A 24,035-nucleotide genomic window follows, 5' to 3' on the forward strand; every position below is an offset into this window, starting at 1 on the left:
GAAGGAAGGAAGAATGGAAGAAGGGAGGGAGGGAGGAAGACCTTGAACACCGTGGGCGAGGGGAAATGGGCACTCATACATGCTTGTGGGAACCTAGGCTGGCGCACCCTTACAGAGGGCAATGTTGTCATTTCTAGCCACCCTGCATTTTTATACAGGAATTTATTATTCTACAGATGTGTTGTTTCTTTTTTCTTTAAAGATTTTATTTATTTATTTTTAGAGAGAGGGGAAGGGAAGGAAAGAGGGAGAAAAATATAAGTATGTGGTTGCCTCTTGCATGCTCCGTACTGGGGACCTGGCCCACAACCCAGGCCTGTGCCCTGACTGGGAATCAAACCAGCGACCCTTTGGTTCGCAGGCCAGTGCTCAATCGACTGAGCCATACCAGCCAGGGCTCTTTTTTCTTTTTAAAGTTTTTTTTTTTTTAATTCATTGATTTTAGAGAGAGAGGAAGCGGAAGGGGGAAGGGGGGAGAGAGAGAGATTTGTAGTTTTACTTGTTTATGCATTCATTGGTTGATTCTTGCATGCGCCCTGCCTGGGGATTAAACCCACAACCTTGGCTTATGGGGACAATGCTCTAACGAACTGACCTACCTGGTCCGGGCCAGATGTATGTTGTTTCTAATAGCAGATTGGAAAACCTAAATTATCCATCAACACGAGACTAAATAAATAAATAAGTTAAATAAATTATTATATATTTATAGGATGGACAGCTATGCAGTTGTAAAAACAAAGTAAGTTCCTATCAAAATACCAATGACATTTTTCACAGAACTAGAACAAATAATCTTAAAGTGTATACAGAACTACAAAAGACCCCGAATAACCAAAGCAATCTTGAAAAGGAAGAACAAAGTTGGAGGTATCATGCTGTCTGATTTCAAACTATACTACAAAGCTATAGTAACCAAAACAGTATGGTGTTGACATAAAAACAGACACATAGATCAACAGGACAGAATAGAGAGCAAGGAAGTAAACTCATGCTTACATGGTTATTTAATCTATGATAAAGGAGGCAAGAGTACACAATGGGGAAAAGAGAGTCTCTTCAATAAATGGTGCTGGGAAAACTGGGCAGCTACATGCAAAAATAAAAAAAGAAAAAGAAACTGGATGACTTTTTCATACCATACACAAAAATAAACTCAAAATTAATAAATTAAAGACTTAAGACCAGAAACCATCAAACACTCCCAGGGGAAAAAAAACCCCCAAAAACAGGCAGTAAACTTTCTGACATTATCCTAAGTAATATGGGTTTTTTTTGTTTTGTTTTTTTTTTTGGATACGTCTCCCCAAGCAAGGACAACAAAAGCAAAAACACATAAATAGGATTACATTAAACTAAAAATAAAGCTTTTGCATAGTGAAGAAAACCATCAACAAAGCCAAAATCCACTGAATGGGAGAAGGTATTTGCAAATGATAGATCTAATAAGGGGTTAATATCCAAAATATATAAGAAACTCATACAACTTAACACCACTAAAACAATCCAATTTAATAACGTGTAGAGGACTTGAACAGGCATTTTTCCAAAGAAGACCTAACAGGTGGCCAAAGACATAGGAAAGGATGTTCAACATCACTAATCATCAGGGAAATGCAAATCAAAACCACAATGAGATATCACCTCACATCTATCAGATTGGCTATTACCAAAAAGACAACAAATAACAAGTACTGGCAAGGATGTGGAGAAAATGGAGTCTCTGTGCACTGCTGGTGGGCAGTTTAGAAATGCACTCAGTTAAACCAGTGCAGCTGCTGTGCAAAAACAGTATAAAGGCTCTTCAAAAAAGTAAAAATAGAACTACCACATGACCCAGCAAAGCCACTTCAGGGTATCTATCCAAAGAAAACAAAAACACTAATTCAAAAAGATATATGCACCTCTATGTTTAATTTTTAGATAGATGGAGAAAAACTAAAGGTAATGGCATTAGTGGAACTAGAAACAGAAGTATAAATTAAAAAATTTAAAGTTACAAAAATTAGCAGCAACAACACAAAACTGAAAGTAGTTTCCAAATACTGGAGGGGGAAGGAAGAAAATAAAGGTTTTGCGTTAAATTCTTACCTTTCACATGAAAAAGTAAATAGATCTTTAAAAATTTATTTATTTATTTATTTATTTTTAGAGAGAGGGGAAGGGAAGGAGAAAGATAGGGAGAGAAACGTCAATGTGGAGTTGCCTCTTGTGCACCCCCTACTGGGGACCTGGCCTGCAACCCAGGCATGAGCTCTGGGAATTGAACCGGTGACTCTGGTTCACCGGCTGGTGCTCAATCCACTGAGCCACACCAGCCAGGGCTCAATAGGCCTTTTATAATTCAACAAGAGGAAAAAACAAATGTGTAGTCATATTCCAAGTGGCAGGGGCCCTCCCTAGCTCAAGGGTTGATTCTTGGTTGGTGTAAGCCAAGGATCCTAGTATTATTCCAATTCTAAGAACAAAAAGAACCACGCACAGACATCTTAGCCTGTATCAAATAATCACACTGTTAGTAACAACATGGTATTAGTTTAAAACTATTACAGCCCTGACCCAGTGGCTCAGTGAGTTGGAGCACAGTCCGAGTACTGCACACCAAAAAGCTGTGGGTTCAGTTCCCTTTCAGAGCACAAACCAAGATGGCGAGTTTGGCCCTCATTCGGCGCATATGATGGGCAATTGATGGATGTTTTCCTCCCCCCACCCCCCCAGCCCTGGCTAGTATGGCTCAGTGGACTGCGCGCCGGCCAGAGAACTGAAAGGTCACTGGTTCGATTCCCAGTCAAGCAACATGCCTAGGTAGCAGGCCAGGTCCCCAGTTGGGGGCGTGTGAGAGGCAACTGAACTGATCAATGTTTCTCTCGCCCATGGATGTTTTTCTCTCTTTCCTTCTCCCTCTCTTCTCCTCTCTCTTTAAATTAAAAAAAGAAAAAAGAAAAAAAGGTCTGCTCAGTTCTCACAGCTTCTAGCTACTGTAATTTTAGGCTGGCTAACTGGGGGTCTCCCCTGCATCTGTGTAATTTGGCAGACAGCCAAAGACCGCTACAGCTTATACTCAGGTCTGCTGGCTCACAGCCTGTGATTTTTGCGTCTTTGTGATCTCCCTCTAATTTTCTAGCTGCTCTGCATGTCAGGATCTGTCTTCAGAAGCCAATAGGCTTCAGTTCGCTATTGCCTGAGCTGTGCAGTTTAGAAATGCACTCGGTTAAAAAAAAAAAAAAAAAGAGCATCAAACTTACGTTTCTCAGATAGTATAAGACTGCCTTTCAAGAACTGATACCTCTCTTGCCTCTGCCTGTTTTTTGTTTTGTTGGTTTTTATTTTTGTTTTGCTAGGTCCACTGGGGTCTCCCTGCATGTACGTAATTTAACAGTTGTGATGGTTAATTCTGTGTCAACTTGACTGGGCTGGCGGGTGCCCAGATAGCCAGTCAAACATTATTTCTGGGTGTGTCTGTAAGAGTGTTTCTGGAAGAGATGAGCATTTAAGTTGGTGAACTGAGTAAAGCAGATGGCCCTCCCCAGTGTGGGTGGGCACCATCCAAGCCTATGTAGGCCTAAATAGAAACAAAGGTGGAGGAAGGAAGAATTTGCTTACTCTCTCTGCTTGAGCTGAAGCACCCACCTTCTCCTACCCTTGGACATTGACATCCTTGGACTCAACTGGGGCTACCCCATCAGCCCTCTAATTCCCAGGCCTTTGGACTCAGGCCAAGTTACACCACCAGCTTTCCTGTTTCCCCCACTGGCAGACTGTAGACAGTGGGGCTTCTCGGCTTCCATAATCACATAAGCCAATTGCTATAATAAACCTGCTCATATATGTCACGTTGGTTCTGTCTGCCTGCAGACCCCGGACTAACAACACAACAGTCAACTAGTGATTTCAGCGAAGTTTTTACTTAGATGCTGGACTTCCCCTTTTTGCAGTACTCTCTTGCGTCCAAGATTTCCCTCTTGAATTTCTAGCTGTTCCTCTATCTCTCACCTCTGTTCTCTGTCACCTCTTACCTAGAAGGCTGTAGTTTCCCATCGTCATTTCATTCCACTATAGCCACCATGGGGTCTGCAGCAAAACTTTTGGCAAAAAAAGCCACAAACTTCCAAGTCTTGCTCTTTCCAATTACAATTTTTTAGGAGTCAACTCTCCTCTAGCTGTTTTTGGGTGCTTTTAGTAGGTTGTTATATTTTCTCCAGACTTTCTAATTATTATCTGTGGGAAGATTTGAGTAACTACTTCGATCTACCTTCTTTATTGCAAACTTCCTCTAATCCCATTGACAATTAAATAAACTTTTAAGATTTTTTAAATAACATCTTACCTTTAAATGCACAGTATTACATACAAAACATTTATAAGTAAAAGTTTTAAAATAATGAATAATAACATCTCAATGGTAAAGTCTTGACTGTCTTTAGAAATTTATTAAATCAAGCAGTCTGTGTGTCACATGTAATAAAGTCAAACAAAAGGTTTAGGATTGTTTTTTCTATTTTAATGAAAAGAAAAAAAAAAAGAAAAGAAAAATAGCCCAGGTCCCAAATTAAAGAAGCAATGAACTGGAATTCTGATCCTAGAATATGAGCCTTTTTCCTGCCTAGGAATTACTATAACTCAGTCTGTTCTATATTTAGTAACTGGAGGACATGGGAAATAGAGCTCTTCTTTGTTTTTGGTTTTGTTTTGATTGTTGTAATGGCTATTTTTGGGGGGAGGAGAAAGAAAAAATGTGGAGTAACTGTACTATAGGTTACAGTGTTAAATTCCAACTGCTGTATGAAATAATTACTATTTATATGTCTCTAATAAAGTATAAATATATGCAGATGGTTCCTTATGTGAAATGCATAATAGGAACAGAGAAATGGGATGGCAAGAAGTGAATAAATATGAATAAGATCAGTTTTGCCCCCAAAGATTTTTATTATGTACTAAATAGACATTAAAAAAAAAAAAAAGAAGAGGAATACAGGAGGTGGAATGGAAGGAAACGTTAAGTGTTGCTTATAGACTGAGTACCCATAGTTAGTGTTACGCTATGAGTAATTTTTTAAAAAGTGTCTGTGTGTGTGTGTTTATAAAGTATTAATGGTACACTGTAGAAAAAATATCTAATCTATTTTGGAAACACAAAGTAAAGAAACACCCCCATAAACCTCTAGAGAGAATCACTTTAAAAAGTTGGGGGAAAACTGTACGTGGGTCCACTAGTCTTTGAGTACATACTTCTATGCTTCTCTCTCTCTCTCTCTCTCTTTTTAACCCAATAGATGATACTTTACAATTTACATTGATTGAGTCGGTCTTTTCATATCAGTAACATTCCTGGACTAAACCTACAAAATCTGTCTCCCCCGCGGTGTGCAGCCATTATGTCTCTACTTGGTTACTTTTTTAAAATTCTCGTTTTTGCTTTTAAACCTGACTTCCTAGGGGCTGCCCCCGTGTCTGCACAGTTTAGTGATCAGCAATAGTCGGTGAATTGGTTAAAGACAGTGCTCACCCACCTTGAGCCAGCTACACTTCCAGCCTCTGCCCTCAGGTCTTGTGCAGGGGTTACAGAATACAGAGTTCAGGTCTGCCCCGCTTTTACTTTCTGCTGGGCCCTCGTGCACCCCCTCTGCATTTTCACTCGGCTTCCCAGCCAGCAAGGCATATGCGGATAGCTTGGGCCCTTTCCAGTCTCACCTACATACTTGCACGGGTTTCTAGTCAGTGAGGAATGTGTAGAGAGCTTCTCAAGTCTCTCTCTGCCTGTGTTGTTTCCAGGATCTCTTTTAAGTTTTCACTTGTCCCTAGTCTCTTGTTGATTTGTGACAGCATTTATGCTACCAGAGTGGCCTTGTTCAGCTGCTACTCAGATCATTACTTTTACTGACAATGCCAATGGGCTTGGGCTTCCACCTTCCGCTCCAAATCAGGTGGGCTTCCTCTAGCAGCCAAGTTCCGGGTTTCCGTGGTCTGCCCTGCCCTGAGAGAACTACCACACGAAAGGGTGGAGGGAGCACCCCAGGCAAGGACATCAAAACCTCCCACTATTCTTAGGTGAAGTTCAGCGGTTTCTTGTGGGTAGATGCTTCTCAGTTTGTCATTTGCTTTGGTTCTATTTCCAGAGCCCTGAAATGGTTGTTTTTGACAACTCTGTCCAGTTTATTACTGTTTTTTGAGGAGAGCTTTGCTGACTCCCTCACCCTAACCCCCGAAGTCTGGCCTCTGTCCTCGGCTACTTTTAACTCTTTTTCAAGTGTACCACTCAGTGACACGACCTAAAACCACATCATAAGTCCAATGAGATCACAAAGAAACACGAACATTCCTCATGTCCAGTTGTCTTCCTATGCTATTACATCACGTACTTCCACGTCTTGAGAAAATAAAGTACAACTTGTAAAAGATGGCTACAAGATGGTTTTAGAAGAACTCCACCTAGTCTAAAAGTAAACCAAATGACAGTTTCTTTCAAGCCTTATCCAGGTACCAGGAGCAGGTTTCACCGTGATTCTTTTAGGGAAGCAAGCTGCTTGGCTACGCTTGTTTTCCTTCCCTGTAAGTCAGGCGTCCCCTCTATTGGCTTGTATCTGAAGTCAACCATAAGCCACTGAAAGCTGGCTACCTAATTTCTGTACTTATCTGTATAAAATCAAACCCAAGATTTACCTGTTCTTTTCCTTGCACTATACAGTTTCTTTTTGTAATAGAAATGGCTCCTGTTGCTGCACCTTACCCTACTAAAACTGCAAAATATCACATGGCTGCTCTGGTCATGCAGCAAACGGGTGTTACTGTTACTGTTTGTTAGCCTTCCCATTCTGATAAGAACCCAACTCAAAAAAAAAGGTAAATACAGTCGGTTATCAGTAAGAGGCAAACAGGAATTGAAATTCAAGAATTTCTGACTCCCAGATCTATGATTATAAAACTCACAAAATTAAAAGCATTTTAATATTATTATTTGACACTGTAAGTTTGTGACAAAGCATTTCTTTTACACAACTCATTCTAAATTAATTGCACATCACTTTTCAAACTTCTTAAAATGCTGCTCCCCTGCCCTAAAAGTCCCCAACTGCAAATGGCCTCCCAATTTGGGCATCACATTAAATCAGGGCAAACCTCATGGCAAATTAAATGTCTGATTCGTGTTTCCCTTGGGTTGGGTTGGTGGCACGACCTGACAGGCATACACGAAGAATGGCAAAACTGCGCCAGCAAGGACCCTGAGGCAGCCAGATCCGGTCTGGCTGGGTGCACACGGGGAGGGGTCAGCCATAGATGCACACACACAAGGCAGCTTCTGGTGCCCAGCAGCCGCTCCAGGACACCTTCTGAGCACCAGCCCGCTGCACAGGTGCTCACTTGAGAACGCACTACTTGAGGAAGGCGGGCATGCCACAGATAATGCCTCTTCCAGAGAGCAGCAAGGAGCTTTAAATAATCCACACACAGTCTCTGGAAGCCAGCAGGCCATTACAAGGAGAGTTAACTGATAAGGCGGGATTGATTACACGAAGTTAATTCAACTGCAAGACTCTTCACGACACCATAGTCTAATACTGCTTGGGAGAGAAATCTTTTTTTTTTTTGACATTTTCATTAACAGAACCACCTGACTGACATTTAAAAAGTTGCATCAGGGAAAAAATAGCCTCTTTACTAGACAGATGGACCTGATCTACCTGCAAACAATATAATTTCTCGTCAAGCCATATAGCTGGAATCAATGTAGGCTGAACTGCAGTTTGTGATTCATTTTGTTTTGTCAGGGATGGCATGCTAGATGCAAACGCCATTTGTGAATTTGGGGCCTTCCAGTGATGGTGGCTAACGTGTCCAGTAGGGCTGTCCAAACTTTTGGCATCTCTGGGCCACATTGGAAGAAGAGTTGTCTTGGGTCTCACATTAAATACATAAACGCTAATGAAAACAAACAAAAAAAAAATCTCATCATGTTTTAAGTAAATTTACGATTTTGTGTTGGGCCGCAGTCACAGCCATCCTGGGCTGCATGCGGTCTCTGGGCCACAGGTTGGGCACCCCTGGCTCAGGCCTCATTATAAAGATACTCTCAGCCCAACCCCAGATCTACTGAATCACAACCTGCAATTAAAAAGATTCTCACGTTATCCCGATATAAATAAAAGTTTGAGAAAGAATGAATAGACGGGATGCCCAAATAAAGTCTTGCAACTGATACTAAAACTCTAAGCTCCTTCTACCACATTGCATCTCTGGCATAAAAAAGAGTGAGAAGTGGCTCTCCTCTGATGTGCAAAGGACAGCCCTACACTGGCCAGCATTTTAAGTCAGCAGCCTGGATTATGACGTAAAAGAGATGCTTACGAACCTGCAGGTGGCACAGAGCAAGAGGCTGGTAACGCAGGAAGTAAGAAGAGTCAAACCATTCGGACTGGCTAGGTGACCGGCTGAACGTTTAACTCTAAGTATGTAAGAAATTTTATATTTAGTCAAAAATTTCAATAAATGGAGGTATAAGATGTTGTAAGGGTTTGCTTGGCAGCAAAACATGAAAAAATCCTGGGAATAAATCCAAATCTATGTCATGAACTTAACATACTGGCATTTACAATCAACAGGACAAAATGAATAATTTAATAAACGGTGTTGGAGTAACTGGATGCTAGCTGTAAAAAAAACAAAAACAAAAACAAACAACTGAACCCTTAGCTCTTATAGCAAAATAAATTCCATAAGGATCAAAGATTTAAACATAAGAACAAATCCATTAAAGCACTGAAGTAAATACGAGAAAAATATTTTTTCAATAACTTCAAAGTAGATGAGGGCTTCCTAAGTATAAAAAATAATCTTTATTTTTATTATATATAAGGATATAAAATGCAGAGGCCATTTTTTAAAATTGATAAATTTTACTATATTAAGAAAAAAATCTTCATGGTAAAACACCACTGTCAACAAAGCCTGAATGACAAAATGGGGAGAAATTTTATGACTTATGTCAAAGACATAGGGCTATTTTCTTTATTGTACAAAAACTCCCAAATCATTAAGAAAAGCAGACCAACAAGCTAAGAGAAAGCTTGCCTAGGGAGACTAAGGAGGCTGAGAGCTGTCCGCTAGCTGAAGGGCATTTCTGTGTTAGAATGAAAAAACCTGAGCCATTTTTTGCTATAAATGGTTTAATCAGGATTGGTGGTAGAAATTCTCATGAGTTAAATGTTGGCTGAACATACAGAAGAACCTTCTAAGGATTAGGAGAGTCCATAAATGGATTCAGGCCAAGGCTAACCAGCCAACTTCTAACGAAGCTTTTGGAAGAGATCACGTTAGATGGGGAAACTAAGCTACATAATCACTGAGGTTCTATCAAACTAAAATTATGCAAGTCTTTCCCAAAGATTATATCAGCTCTGAAAAGTTAAAAGCATGAAATTGAATAATGATAGGCTCTTAAAACACCAAAAAGAATAAGACCATGGTGCTCATCACTCTTTTTGTATTTTTTTCAGTTTTCACACTTTCATTGTAATACTCAGGAATAATTTTACACGGGTTTTTCATTGACAGCCCAGCAAACAAACCGAACGGTAAGTGTGGAGGGGAAGTCAGAGAAAGAGCAAGACAGAAATCGTCACAAATCAAAGGGATCGTGCTGGCAGTAACAGACCGGCTGGGCCGGGGGCGGGCAGTGCCCTTCCTGGGGGGAGGGGGCGAGGCAGTGGGGAGTGGTACAAACCAAGAGAAACACGACCCCAGTGTGAACACCTGGCATGTCCAAATCCCACCTCCCTGACCCCACTCCCCAACACACGAGACACGCAGCACCCCTCCCAGAGAAGTCTTGTGTGGAGACGCCCCCAAAGAGACTTTCTCATGGCTAACACGAGCCCTCCTACCACCAAGAGACAGCCTCCACCAGGGAAGAAATGGCTCTCTCAGGAGGGAGCGGTACCCCAAGGCCTCTAGAAGAAAACCACTCAAGGCTGCCCAGTCTGTTCCCAAAGTGCTGCAGGTCAGAGACCCTCAGAGAAGAGATGCCGGGACGGCCAGGAACATTCCTTCCCAGAGACTGGCCCCTTCCTGGGGAAGGGAGACGGACTAAGCCTGACACGCTGTGAGCACCCCCAGGAACCCGGAGAAAGCAGGCTGGGAGGCCCGGAGAGAGCCTGGGAGGTGGGGAGACATGATCCCATGGGCCCCAGCAGGAATGCATGCTCCCCCAGAGACTCCCAAGGAGCCCCCCAGAGGTGAGGGATGCTCCAGGGACTCCAAATATTTCCATTCCAACACATTCCCCTACCAAGAGACATACTCTGAAGTGGGAGGGCGGGAACTGACAGGTCCCCTCCAGGAAAACACGGATGGGGCCAGCCTGGGTTTGAGGAGGTCTTCTCTGGCCAAATGTCACCTATTTGTCTGGAAAAATGTACACAACACACGGCACTGGGGAAGGGCTTCACAGACTGAGGACCGACAGGAGTGCCCTTCAGTGCTGTCACCCCTGCCCTCCCTCCGTCTGTTCCACCTGGCAAGGACGACCCTCTAGGTCACTGGCCCACTTGCTGGGCCCCTCCTATTACCAACTTCGACACTACTGCACCTGCCCTGTGTGTGCAAGGGGAAGGGGCTGTCTTTTTAACAGGCCACAGCCCACCTTCTGGGCCTCCCCCAGGGAAAGGAGACTTTGGCCAAATTGTAGACCTGGCTGTTGCCACCCCAACCCCGTCTACCCTCCCGTCCATGGCAGGGCTGTGTAGGCTGGGGCCACCAGACAGCAATGCTCTCCTTCCCAGCACTGTTACTCCAAGTCAAGTTAGGGGCACAGAGCAGAGAACAGGGCGATTCTTCAGTCCACTGGCTTTTCCGGGGTACAGGTGGGGTCTCTGGGGTTACGGGAGTCAATACCCCAACAACAAAGCTCCCAAAGGCACCCAACAACCCAGCAGCCTGTAACCACCCTCTGACCCTTGGACTGTCCCCCAAGCTCAGACTAAGTCACGCAAGGGCCAGACCCTGAGTCTCTAGCCTCCCAGTGGGCCCCTGGGGAGCTGGAGAGGCCCAGGCCAAAGCTGCCAGGGCAGGGGCTGGGGCTGGAGGGTAGGGAGGAAGCAGTGTGCAGGTCCCCCCTATTGGGGGCAGCCATCAGCCACCCCTTGAGCAAGGCTTCCTGCTCCTAACTCACCCAGCCAGGCTAGAGGCACAGTCATCCCGCCCCTGTCTAGCTGTCCCCCGCAGCCCCAGGGCTCCTCTGTGATGCTCATCTGGATGTGGGGGGCTTAACTTTTTATTTTAAGTACATAAAGTGTCCTCTGGAGGCGGCATGGGGGCCGGTCTGAGTGATTTGTTGAATCATGACTCCTGTACTCAGGAGGCTTTGGTTCTTCCGCAGTGGCAGGGTGAGGTAATCCTGCTTCGCTCCCCGCCCCACCCGAGGCTTCTCCATTACTGGAAGCAGAAGCAGAGTTCTTTTGGAGGGTTGGAGGGCTAAGTATGAGGTCTCAGTAGTATGGCTCTTTGTTGTGTAAAACCCGTAAACTATAACCCATAGGAGAGATATCTGGGTATCAATGTCACTTTCACTACAGTCTGATTTATGAGCTAAAAAGCACAAACACTGCAAGGTACAACTTAACAAGTGGGTTGTATTCCGAAACTAGTTTGCAGGTCAGTTGGGTAGAATCTAAAATAGCACTAAAAATACGGAGAGCAGGAGGGAAGAAAAGCCAGCCTACCTGTTTATACCGAACCCACAACGGCTCAGAGATACTAGATGCTAGTAATTTATAAAGTAAGATAAAATTCATGACAGTTTTATTTGCCTTGAAGTCTAATGCTTAAGGCAAGCAAATTCAGTTGGAGAAGGCTGAGAAGGTTGACAAAATCTGTGAAGCCTCGGGAGGGAACTCCTTAGGTGTTTCTGAAACCTCAGAAGTTGGCAAGAGTGAGTCTATTCTGGCATCTATTTTCACTTCAAAGTCTAGTGCTTCCTTTTGCCCTAATAAGGATGCATTACTCAAGTACTTTTAGCTATAACTGGGGAAAGTTTTTAGTTCAAAAATATATAATGAAAAGAATGAATGAATGAGAAGAAATAAGACACTTATGAGGTAAGGTAGCAATAAATAAGAAGTAAGTCCAATGAGAAGATAACAGGGATTATCTCAAGCACAGATACCTGAAATGCAAGACAGTGTAAAAGTGTGTCAATTATAGCGCAGAGAGAATTCCCCGTGAAGGCGGGGGACAGAGGATGCCACGCGACTGAGTTTCTCTGCAGGCCATCAGGGGGCACCATCAGTCCAGGACAACCTGGCTGTAGCCAGGGCATAGAGAAAAGAAGTATCTAAATGGATATTCCCAAGTTGGGAAATACTATACTAACCTATAAGCCACTAGAAATGTTTTCACAGCCAGGTTAACAGAGAAAAAAGAGCATTAAAAACAAACAAACAAAACCAGTTATCTGCCATCTGTTTCTATATTTGCTTATCCAAATCAGCAAGGCCAAGGATAAATAGTGTCATTTGGTATCCAGAAGTGAGGAAGGCCAGGGAAAGCTGAAGAAGCTTCATGCAGCCCTCGCTTCTCTGAACTCAGGAGAAAGGATGGTCAGCTTGCGGTGCGGCGGAGGCTCCTCAGCCCAGGCTGCGGTGTAAAGGAACTGAGTGAACAGGGTATCGCAGGCAAGGGCAGAGGTAACAGACCTGGAGCAATTTATATACACTGCAGGAATAGGTGTGTTTTATGGATATGTTAAACTAGCTTTTCCTATCGCTGAGAAATGAAAATAAACAAGAAGTACGTAGTATGGACATCTGAAAAAGAAGGAAGTTCAACGTCTTGTTTAGTATCACACTTAATCAGGACAAGTAGTACTGACATAATTCTTACTGGTCTCATTAGACATTTTTGTAAATAATTAAATTCATGATAAAAAAAGGAAGAAAGAACTATTTTATGGTACATTTAACAAAAAGGTCTGCCAAATATCTGAGCCTGGATAATGCATATAAGCAAATCTGTTTCTGCAGGAACTCTCAGACCTCAAACCTGCTCGCAGGCAAAAATCTAAGAAATCTTTTGACCTGTATTATATTATAAACCAAGAGCATTACTAGCTGTTCTGGTGACTTGTACGGGGGTTAGCGACATCCTTAGCCCTAAGTGCCAGTCAACAAAGAGGCCTCCAGCGGCTGCTGGTGAAGCCAGAGAGGAGACAGAGAGGAAAGAAGTCTGCGGGAGGCACAAGAGGAGAATGACAGGATACGAAACAGGTTTAGTAGTTTAGACAACACAGAATGGGACTCGCACTGTCATTAAGTGATGTCCCTCGTTGCTAGTTGTTTTCACCTGTTTCCACAGTGGATCAGGATGGCTATTCATCTGTGCAATTTAATAGTATTACCTTAAAATTTCCTTAACGCAACCAAACCTGTTAGAAATACCCTTTTCCATACCAGACACTCAGGGTTTGGGAGCTGGCTCAGAGGCGGAAATGAGCTTTCAGAACTTGGGAGGCAGCTCTGAGATAGACGGTTTTGAGACAGAGGCAGGGCACACGCTGCCTGGCATCTGCTAGGTGTTTTCCTAAGTGATCTCACTTACTCCTTACAAAACGCCAATCCCGCATGTGTGGTTATCTCCACTCTATAAATGACAAAACACACCTAGAGGAGGAAATTGACTTGCCCAAGGTCTCAAAACCAGCCAAGTGGCAGAGCCAGAGGCAAATCTCAGGCTCTGAAAGAACAGCCGTCTTTCCACTCGCCTCCAGCGGCAGCGCTGCCTCTCCTGGCTGCAGGGCACAATGGCTCTGAAGCCCACTCCTCCATTCAAAATGGTTCCTAACTGCCATTGTGTCCTGGAGCATCGCCACAAACCCGAGCAGCCAGGAGCAAGACAGACCCAGTGCTCTGCTCCGTAAAGCGAGCTGTGACGCTGGGGCGAGGCAGAGACACAGCAGATACATACAATACACAGGGGACAGAACATCGGAGAGTCATAATGACTACTGCAAAGTAAGACACAGAAAGGAGAATGGGGCAAGGGTCCTGATTTTGAGTGGTTGGGGAAGGCTACACTGAGGTGATAACAAAGTGCCAAGAACTGAAAGATAACAACCAGCCGTGCAAATAGCTAGAGGCAGAACATTCTAGGTGAGGGAGCAAATGCCCCGAGGCCGGAACAGACTTGTTGTGAAACAAAAAATAGCCCTCCGGGCTGGAGCAGAACGAGGAAGGGAATGAGAGAGGTTAGACTGAGGCACAAGGACAGGTCTGGCTGGTGTTGAGGGGGGTGATTAGAGGTGGATCAGAGGTTCTCATTAGGCCGGGAAGTGACTTGCCTTGACTAATGTCTGGAAAAGGTGACTAGCTACTAAGAATTCGGAGAGAGGCTAGAGAGAAAGTAGTCGGGGCGGGGAGGGGGCGGGGGGCACTGGGAAGGCCGCTGCCTGGGTCCAGAGGACAGATGGTGGTGACTGGGTTTAGGGCAGTGGCAGGCAAAGCTGAAACAATAGGCCCAGGTTTGAGACAGATTCTGAAGTTAGAATATACAGAACTTGCTGACAGGCTGGGTGTGGAGAGGCCATGGCAAAGGAAAGAAGCAAAGGTGCTCCCCAGGTTGTTGGCTTACGCCACAGGGTAGGGGGGTGGTGCCCATTTACTTGGATGAGTAAGGGATAAAATAAAGAATCTGGCAAGGCTGAGTTTGGGGTGTGTTAGATACTCAGATGGAGCTATCAGGTAGGCAGTAGGTATCCACATTTAGAGATCAACGGAAAGATCAAGCTGGAGACAATACAAATTTAAGAGACACATATAAAATTAATATTTCTTCTAACTAGAAAATACAGGATAATTTCCTAGTTGACCTAAGGATGGGAATAGATTTTTAAAATAATATATCAAAAAGCACATTTTTCTAACTTCAAAAAAGTGAAAGGGATGACTGTATCAAAACAAAGGATTTCTGCTGAGTAAAAGACACTATAAACAAAGGTAATAGATGTGTGAATGACAGAAGGTGACACCTGCAACATTTATAATTGATTTAGGATTAATATGTAGAACATAAAAGGAACTTCGTTGGAAAAAAAAAATAAGAAAAGGATATAAAGTCATTCATAAAAGGAAAACCCTAAGACTAACCAGGATGTACAGAGGCCTGCAGCCTCACTAGTAATCACAGAAATATGAATTAAAACAAGACAGGCAGTGCCCTCAGTGGTCCCCCAGATCTGTCTCTTGTTTCAACAGCGTTTAGACAGAAAAGACCCAGAGACACCCCTTCTTCCAGCCTCTGACCACCCCCCAACCTCTTTTCCAATTACCACCTTCAGAACCACCTCAGCCATCCTCGGCCTCCAAAAGCAGCCAACACCGCTTTTTTTTTTTTTTTTTTCCCTTAATTCCTTACTACTGAGCAACCATAAACTCCCAAACTTGTCGGAATTATTCCGTGAGGTGGAGGCTGCAGTCAGTTGCCTCCTGCACCTGCGGGCCTCCTACCCCTACCTCTTGCTGGGCTTCTATTTCCACCATGACAATGTGGCTCTGGAGGCCGAGGGCCCTTCTCCAGAGAGCTGGCCGAGAAGTACGACGCAAAACCAGCACACTGGCTGCGTTCTCTGGGAACGTGCTGAAGCCTTCCCAAGATGAGTGGGGTAAAACTCGGGGCACCATGGGAGCTGCCACAGTCAGGAGAACAACCAGAACCAGGCCCTTTCAGATCTGCAGGCCCTGGGCTCTACCCACACAGACCCTCAGCTCTGGGACTTCCTGGACACCCACGTGGTAGGTGAGCAGGTGATACTCATTAAGAAGGCAGGCGACACCTGCCTAACCGCCCCCCCCCACAGGCTGGTCGCCCCCAGGCTGGACCTGGCGAGCAGCTCTTTGAAAGGCTCATCCTCAAGTAGGACTAGGAGCCTTTGAACTAGAGGCCTTGGAGGGGCTTCTCTGCATCCCCCTGGTGCCTGACTTTTGCCTGAGCCAATCCCTGAAACCAGAGGCAGCCTTTTACCTACCCTGGAGCCTCTCCCATGCCCTGCACCAAATGGAAACAATAAAGCTTTTTGCAGTAAGAAAAATTTTAAAAGAAAACAAACAAAAAACAAGATAACACACTACATCCACCAAATGGACAAATGTTTGAAAGTCAGATACTAAGTGCTGCGCTCTGTGGTGGGAATCTAAAGGGAGCAACCATGCAACACTTAGTGAAATTAAGTATGAGTATAGTCCGTGACCTAACACACACTTGTTGGTGCGTAGCTAGAGAAGCTCATGGACACCGCCCTAAGAAGATGCATGTGAGGATTTTCATTAGAGCACTGTCTGTGGTGCAGGGGTTGCAGAACAATCGAGGTGTCCTTCACTAGGGGAACAGATAAATAAAATGTGGATACAAGTGACAAAATCCAATAAAGTAGCTAACATGAATGTAACTTAAAATATAGCTACAATAATATATTATTTATATAAATTAAAAAACATGAAAGGATATTATTATATAAAGGATAGTAATATTATTTACATAAACTTACAAAAACCACTGTGAAGGATACGAACATATCCAAGACAAGTCAGAGAAGATGATAATGAAAACGGGGGTGGGGACGGTAGGAGAGATGGAAAGTGACAGTGATGGGAAATAATAAAGAGAGGGTCTCGCAGTGTCCATGTAATGTTCAATGAACTAAATAGTGTGATAAAGTCAACTCTGCACTTGAGATCTAAAACAAAAACAAAAACAAATTTATGCGGTAAAAGGAACATTCCTTTTGTTCAAACTGCCTGCCATTTTCCCTATTGACTCACATGACTTACCAGGCAGGGGGGACGGAGGAGGGCGCTGTGTCAGAACATAAACGTGGCACCATGGTTTCCTGCATCTGCTTGTACTGTGGCCCTGACCACGCTGCTGAAAGTGTATGTAAACCCGACCCCCTTCCCACCCTGAAAGTTACATCCTTAAGGGCAGGACCGGATCATGTTCATTCTCTTAAACCCAGAACCCAGCTCAGCCAGTAGTCAGTGCACAGATGTATTTAATAAATGCTGACTGCCTGACTGGTTTGTTGGTTGGTAGACTGGATGAAACATAAATCAAAATTAGAATCTAACTGAACAGTTTTTAGCTCATGTTCACACTTAGTTCTTGATTATTATAATGAAATGAGTGTTCAATGACTTACCAGCAGACATGGCTAAATGTCCCTCCCAGCATCAAAGGCTTATTTCCATTCAGATGACAGACACATAAACAAACTTATCACAAAATTCAAGTTGACTGTATGGCCGCAAGAAAGATGATGATGCTACAGCAAAATCAGAAGTGCAAATGACAAAAGTTTGTTTTAAGTCGGGAGAAAAAAGTTGAGATGCAGCACAAGTCAGTGAATCCCACTGCCTGGCAGTGCAAGATAGCATCAGACCTCTGAAATTACCGCTTGACACTGTGTACAACATGTGAAAACACTTAATATTTTTTAATTTTTTTATATTGATTGAAGAGAGAGGAAGGGGGAGAAAAAGAAAGGCAGTGAGTGAGAAACGTCAATTTGCTGCTCCACTTAGTTATGCATTCATTGGTTGGTTCCCGCATGTGCCCTGATGGGGGATCAAACTGTCAACCCTGGCTTATCGGGACGATGCTCTGAACAACTCAGCCACACAGCCAGGGCTGAAAGCTGTTGATATTTTTAAATCAATTTTTAAATGAACTTGAGTACAGTATAATTTACATACAATAAAATGAATCCATTTGAAATGAACAATTTGATGGGTCTCAAAATAATATGCACCTGGGCAACCACTCCCACCATCGAGAGAGACACTCCCAACACTCGCGAGCTCTGCGCGCCCTGCGCAGTCGTCCACCGCTACCCCGGTTCCAAGTAACCCCTTGGTTCCCATCTGTTAGGATATTGATCTTTATATATTTTTAAATATAAAAAAGTTTTAACTTTATATTTGGAAAATTTCAAGCACACACACAGTAGGACACTATAAAGAACTCGATTTATCCAACACTCAGCTCAATGCACGGCCACCCGTGCCATCCACGCTCCTGCCTGCTCCCCTGCATGGACTATCATGAAACAAGTCCCAGGCACCCTTTCTCTTCTTTTGTAACTATTTCAATATACATCTCCAAAGAATATTCTTTTAAAACATATCCATCATACCATTTTCATACTTGATATAGTTAACAATGTTTCTCAATACATCCAATACACAGTATCCATGTTTCTCAGACTGACTCACATTTTTCCTTCCTTTTGTTTCTCTGATCAGATCTGTATATTACTATTGATTCGTTCATCTCTTAAGTCTACCTATAGGTTCCCTCTCTATCCTTTTTCCCCCTTATCATTTATTTGTTGAAGAAACTGGTTTGTTCTCCTATAAAGCACCTGTAGTTTGAAACTTGCTAACTGCGTCCCTCAAAACATATACTGTTCCACTGTCCCTTGCATTCCCTATACACCTGTAGCAAGATCTAGAGGTTTTAACAAATTCAGGCTCTATTTTAGCTGGCGAGGCTACCTACCAGGTGGTGGTGTGCACATCTATCAGGAGATACACATATATAATGTGAACATTCTTTTTTTGTCTCACTTTTTGAAATATAGTCTTTTCCTCAACTAATTGAAAAGAAAAATATTTATTATAGTTTATCAGACTCATTTAATCTAGAAAAGTGTAAAAGTACAGGACATCGATCCCCATTTACCAGACTGAGTCTGGACTATGGTATTCCTACTAAGAAAAAAGTACTTCCTGAGTCACTGTCTGAACTACTTAGAAGGTTCTATCCACTGTACCTGCGTATTGTTTCCTTGAAGCTAGACACTGCACATCCCCGGCCATGGCCATCTTCCTGTGAAGGTCACCTCTCCTCAATTATATTTTTAGCTCATGAGAGAAGAAATGCAGCCTCACACCTGCACTCGGCCCCGGCCGTGGCCAGCTCTGCCCAGGCGGACGCAGGAGCGCCACCGCCTGTGCCCTTCTCTGTGGGGAAGGCCCCGTCCAGCCTTGATGCAGTCCAGCCTCTTTTATTATCAGTTCCTCTCAACCTTCTTCCGCAGTCAGCATCATCCACATTTCACCAATCAGAAAACGAAGGTACACAGAAGAAATGTGAACAGTGACTCAGTGGAAGGTAACAATGAGAACTCAAAACTCACTGGTCGTTCACAAAAACCTGCTGAGTGAAGCGTAACTCTCCTTTAATGCTCCTCCTTCCCTTCAGGGAGACCTGTACATCTGAGCAGCAGGAGTGCATGGGGGCGCGGGCTGCAGACATTGCCTAGACAAGGAACCAGAGGGCCTTCCTGCTCTCTTTGGCAGCACAAGTCCCTGCTTGACAAGAGCTAAGTTATTACAAAAGAGAATACGAACCAGTTAAATTAAAGGGATAACCCATGCAGTTTGGGATGGGGAAAATGAGAAAAGCAGTTGATGTCCTAACCTCACGAAAGCCCAGGGAGAGGCATGTTACCGTGCTATGCAGAGGAAGTTCGAGTCATTAGCAGCACGCCGGGGCCTCTCTTTCTTCGCACTCTGCTAAAACCCTCTGCCCCCTGCCCCACAGTGCTGCTCCGACCGCTACGGGGCCCTCCGGTGCCAGCCACCTCCCACTCATCTCTGTGCTTGGCTGGCTCTTCACTGCCTTCCAAAATACAAGGTAGCCTATGGCACTTCTCCTGCTCATAATCACTAGCGGCGAGTAAGGTCCGTTCCAGAAGCACAGGCCTCTGCTCACAAACAACATAATCTTCACTACAAAAGGATAGAGCTCTCCCTCATCCCTGCCTCCACCCCTGGACAAGCACAGATTAAATTAAGAATTCTCAAAATTCCCAATGGTGTCAAAAGCATTTACAGTTGCCAGGTCAAAGATTCATTTTTGCAGCAGACAACCACAAAGGATTTCAGTGTTACATACAGTGGAAATGATTGCAAGAAATTCTAAATATGGACAGACAGTAATTTAAATTCTTTTTCTAATGGCTACTACTATTTTTTCAGTTCAATATCGGATTCTAAGTCAGGCTCCAATTAAGGAAAGCAAGACCCAGTTTTCTGGTTCCGCTGGGATTTACTTGTTCAGGGGTTACCTGGTCTGCCAGTTGCAAATTGGTTTCCAGTCACAGCTCTGCTGGAAACCCTGTCATGACTAACAATGTGTCTCAGAACAAGGAAACACCCCAATGACTAGGAGTCAAAGGAGAAGTAAAGCCCCAAACAAGTAACTCTCACCCCGGCCCGGTGCTTTCCCCAGCAGGCCTGCCACTGCCTGCACCAGCTGTGTGACGGTGGCAGAGGAACCTACCTAGGTTTTGATTTCCTTTTCTCTAGCTGCCTTACTCACAATAGCCAAAAGGTGGAAACAACCCAAATGTCCACGATAAAGAGAGAGACATGGGGGAAAAAACAGTCCCTCTTTTTCAGCTGTATATTCTGGTGTCTATCTGTGACCCTGGGATTATGACAGACTACCTGAGACTAGGACAAGCCAGCGCACTGAAGGTGGAAGGGCAGAAGAGAAAATGAAGTTCAGCTGCTGAATTTACCAATACTGGATTCACCCTGTCTCCAGGCTTCTTGTTGGTTTTTCTGTTTCTTGAAGATGAAAATAGCCTAACTGGTAATGCCACTGACCTACCAAGTCCGGTGCATCATGAGGCTTACGCAGCGATGAAAGGCAGAGTTGGATCTCTAGAATTAAAACAAAGAAACAAAACAAAACAGAATACCCTGTTCTGGTTATTAAGGCCTGAGAAAGGCTTTAGACCAGGTAAAGAACAAGGCTACAAGGAAAAGTGCAGTCCGTGGACCCACATATTTAGCAATTCACGAAATAAACTTGGACCTGGAAACCAGCCTCGATGAAGCGATGGTGCTTTGTTTCAGAAATGTTAATTAGAAGACAATGACTGTAAAGGCCATCTTTGTGTACACAGCAATGCTGTGAGGTGGTTACTGTTCTTACTGCAAATGAGAGAACCAAGCACAGAGGAGCTCAGTAACTTGCCCGAAGTCATCCCTTTCAGGTGCTGTTCTCCGCCTGGAAGTCTCCCCTGTTTTCACTGAGTAACTGCCACACATCATTCTGATTTTGACTTAACTACACATCACCTCCTTAGAGAAATCACCTCCTTAGAGAAATGCTTCTTTGATGTGTCCAAGGTCCTATCATACCACTGCGTTCTGGGCTGGATCGCAGCACTGTGTACACGTAGGGCTGTTTCAGCACTTGCCTTTCCCATCTGGACACACAGGCCCTGAGGGCCTCCGTGCAGCCCACCACCACACCGTTTTCCAAAGCGGAGCGCCCAGGCCCTTGAGGGGCTCCCCAGCCTGACGGATGCCAAGTAAACAGTTCCTTCCAATACAATGGAAGGCAGAGAGAGGTGTGCACATGGAAGAGGGCGAAGGAAGGCTTTGCAGCGATGTCCTTTGAACTGAGCTCCGAAGGTTAAGTCAGTCAGCAGACAAAGAAATAAAAAAGGTGTCCTAGGCAGACAGAGTATAGGTAAAAGTATAGAAAAGAAAGAGGCCATGAAATTAAGGGGAACTATCACTAGCTCACTAAGGCTGAAGTTTGATACTAGGTAGCAAAAACCTGAGGCTTCAAAGACAATATGGTGTACAGACCTCTAACATGATCTAGTAACAGTAGGTGAGATGAAAGCACTTGCTGAGCATCAGGCAGCAGGCCAAGCACCTCACCTGCATAATTTCATTGCATCTTCACAACCCCCGAGTGCTACGATTCCCATGAGGAAGAACACACACAGCTAGTAAGCACATGGCAAAGCCAGGCTTTGAATCGGAGCTACAATACTATATTTTATTGTGTATAATGTGTAATTTTTTGCCCAATTTCTGAGGGAAAAATAAGGATGCGCATTATACATGGGTAGTACCTTAAATACCTTGTATCCGTTCTTGTGTTTGTAATTATTGTTACATAAAATTTCTTGTACCGTATGTTAAAAAATGCTAAAATTCCTTTATAATACAGAAAATAAGTGTCTAAATACAAAGAAATAAAAAACTGAATGAAAAACTTAAAAGTTTTTTTTCCTGAAAATTTGGGCCAAAAACATGGGTGCACATTATACACAGCAGAATCCATATATGACTCCAAAGTCTCTGCTCTTTACCACACAGTCTAATACTTGTCTAGCATACTATGTACTGATATATAATACAGTTTTATGTAATTCAAACAGTGATTACCTTGATTCTACTGGGAAAGCTGCCTATTTAAAGAAAGACCACATCTTTTTCATTAAACAAATCATAAACACAAATATTTCATACATTGAGTTTGCTTGAAAAACTATATAATTAGTATTTAATAAACTTTTATGAATTAAGATCAAAAGAAAATTATTCAAAGACAGAAAATGCAGTGTCCTGACTAAGTACCTCTAAACCATCAAAAATTATGCTAAACAAACATTAGAACTCCTTAAGTCTCATCAGAACTAACCTTCCTATGGAGAATTGAAATTATTCCTTAAACAACTCACTTATTGAAAATGAGTGAAAAGGAAAGAAAGTAGTTGATACAGAGGAAAGATGAGAGGATCCACGAAATTTCTTCCCTATTATCACTTGCTTTAAGCATGGCAAAATGATAATGTGATTGAATGTATTTACAAGCCTAGACAAGAACTTTATGTGTCAATTCAAGTTAAAACATGAGCTAGAAAATTTACCAGTTAGGAAACGTTTTGGTTCAAAGAACTCAGTGTTTTAGGAAGTCAGTTACCAGCAAAAACGCAAATGTACTAGCTGATGGGCTAGTACTAAATGATGAAAACTAACTACAAGGAAATCTTTGCTTTTTAAAAAAAATTTTTATTTATTTTTAGAGAGAGGAGAAAGAGAGGGAGAGAAACATCAATGTGTGGTTGCCTCTTGTGTACCCCTTACCAGGAACCTGGCCCGCAACCTAGGCATGTGCCTTGACTGGGAATTGAACCAGTGACCCTTTGGTTTGCAGGCCACCACTGAGTCCACTGAGCCACACCAGCCAGGGCAGATTTTCCCTTTTTAAAATGTCTCATAGTATACAGTAAGAGTTCACAGACTGATAATAATTACCATGGTTACACTAGATTAAATACATATTAATGCCAAGAGTTTTGTTTTGTTTTTTTACTTTTTTTATTGATTTTATTGGGGTGACACTGGTTAATAAAATTATATAGGTTTTAGGTGTACAACTCTATAATACATCACCTGTATACCATGTTGTGTGTTCACCACTGGGTCGTCTCTTCCCATCACAATTTATCCCCCCTGTAGTGCCAGGAGTTGTAAGAACACAGACTCATTTTGTTCTTTTTAAGGTCCTTCTCGTAGCCACACTTTCAGAGGAGCTAGCGAAGGCACTGAGAGTTTAGATAAGTTGCTTATCTTTAGATAAGATCAGTCAGCTGGTCAGAGCCAGGATTCACACGCAGGTCAGTCTGATGCCAAAGTGCAGGGTCCTGCCACCAAACAGCAATGTCTCTACCTAGCTGAAAGGTACCTAGAGATTACCTAGATTACTCACCCATTGACCCTATCACTTGGAGAGACCTGCAAAGAAGTTAAAGGGCTTTTCTGATCTGATGTCCTCTGGCTAGTTTATAGCACAGCTAGGAATGGACCTCGTACTTCCTGCTCTTCAGGCAAGCACACATTGACTCATACCAGATAGTTTCTTTCTGAGAAATATTTAAAAATCCCCGTAACTAAATTCAAAATAGACAAAACAAGAATGATGTAAATGCCTGTAACTGTGCACTTAGGTGTGTGTGCATTATGTTTTAGTGGGAAATAGGAAAAGAGAAGTCTCAAGCATTTCCTGTGCACGACTTGCAACCAGCAGACAGAAGATAACCAGATTTCATGCATTCCTTTTGACTACCAACATTTTTTCAGCCTCTTGCATGTCACAGGGCATTAAAAGCATTAAAGCAGGAACTGACAAACTTGTTCTATAAAGGGCCTAAATATCTGAGGCCGTATGGGCCATAC

The 24,035-nt window shown here is 43.3% G+C and overlaps 1 protein-coding gene across 3 annotated transcripts in view; it reads right to left on the bottom strand.

The window, feature by feature from the left end:
- Positions 1 to 24,035, bottom strand: part of PACS1 (phosphofurin acidic cluster sorting protein 1) — a 111,266-nt gene that overhangs the window by 48,701 nt on the left and 38,530 nt on the right. The window contains exon 1 of one of the 3 annotated variants that reach the window (XM_054570848.1): positions 18,815 to 18,932. The exons of the other annotated variants lie outside the window; for them this stretch is intronic. The gene's annotated coding sequence lies outside the window, so the exon portion shown is untranslated. Of the gene's footprint in view, positions 1 to 18,814; positions 18,933 to 24,035 lie in introns of those variants that run through there. 3 annotated transcript variants of the gene reach the window in all.

This window comes from Pteronotus mesoamericanus, unplaced genomic scaffold (assembly GCF_021234165.1).
Source record: "Pteronotus mesoamericanus isolate MK-2021 breed Mesoamerican mustached bat unplaced genomic scaffold, CSHL_Meso_final contig_214, whole genome shotgun sequence".
NCBI lineage: Eukaryota > Metazoa > Chordata > Mammalia > Chiroptera > Mormoopidae > Pteronotus > Pteronotus mesoamericanus.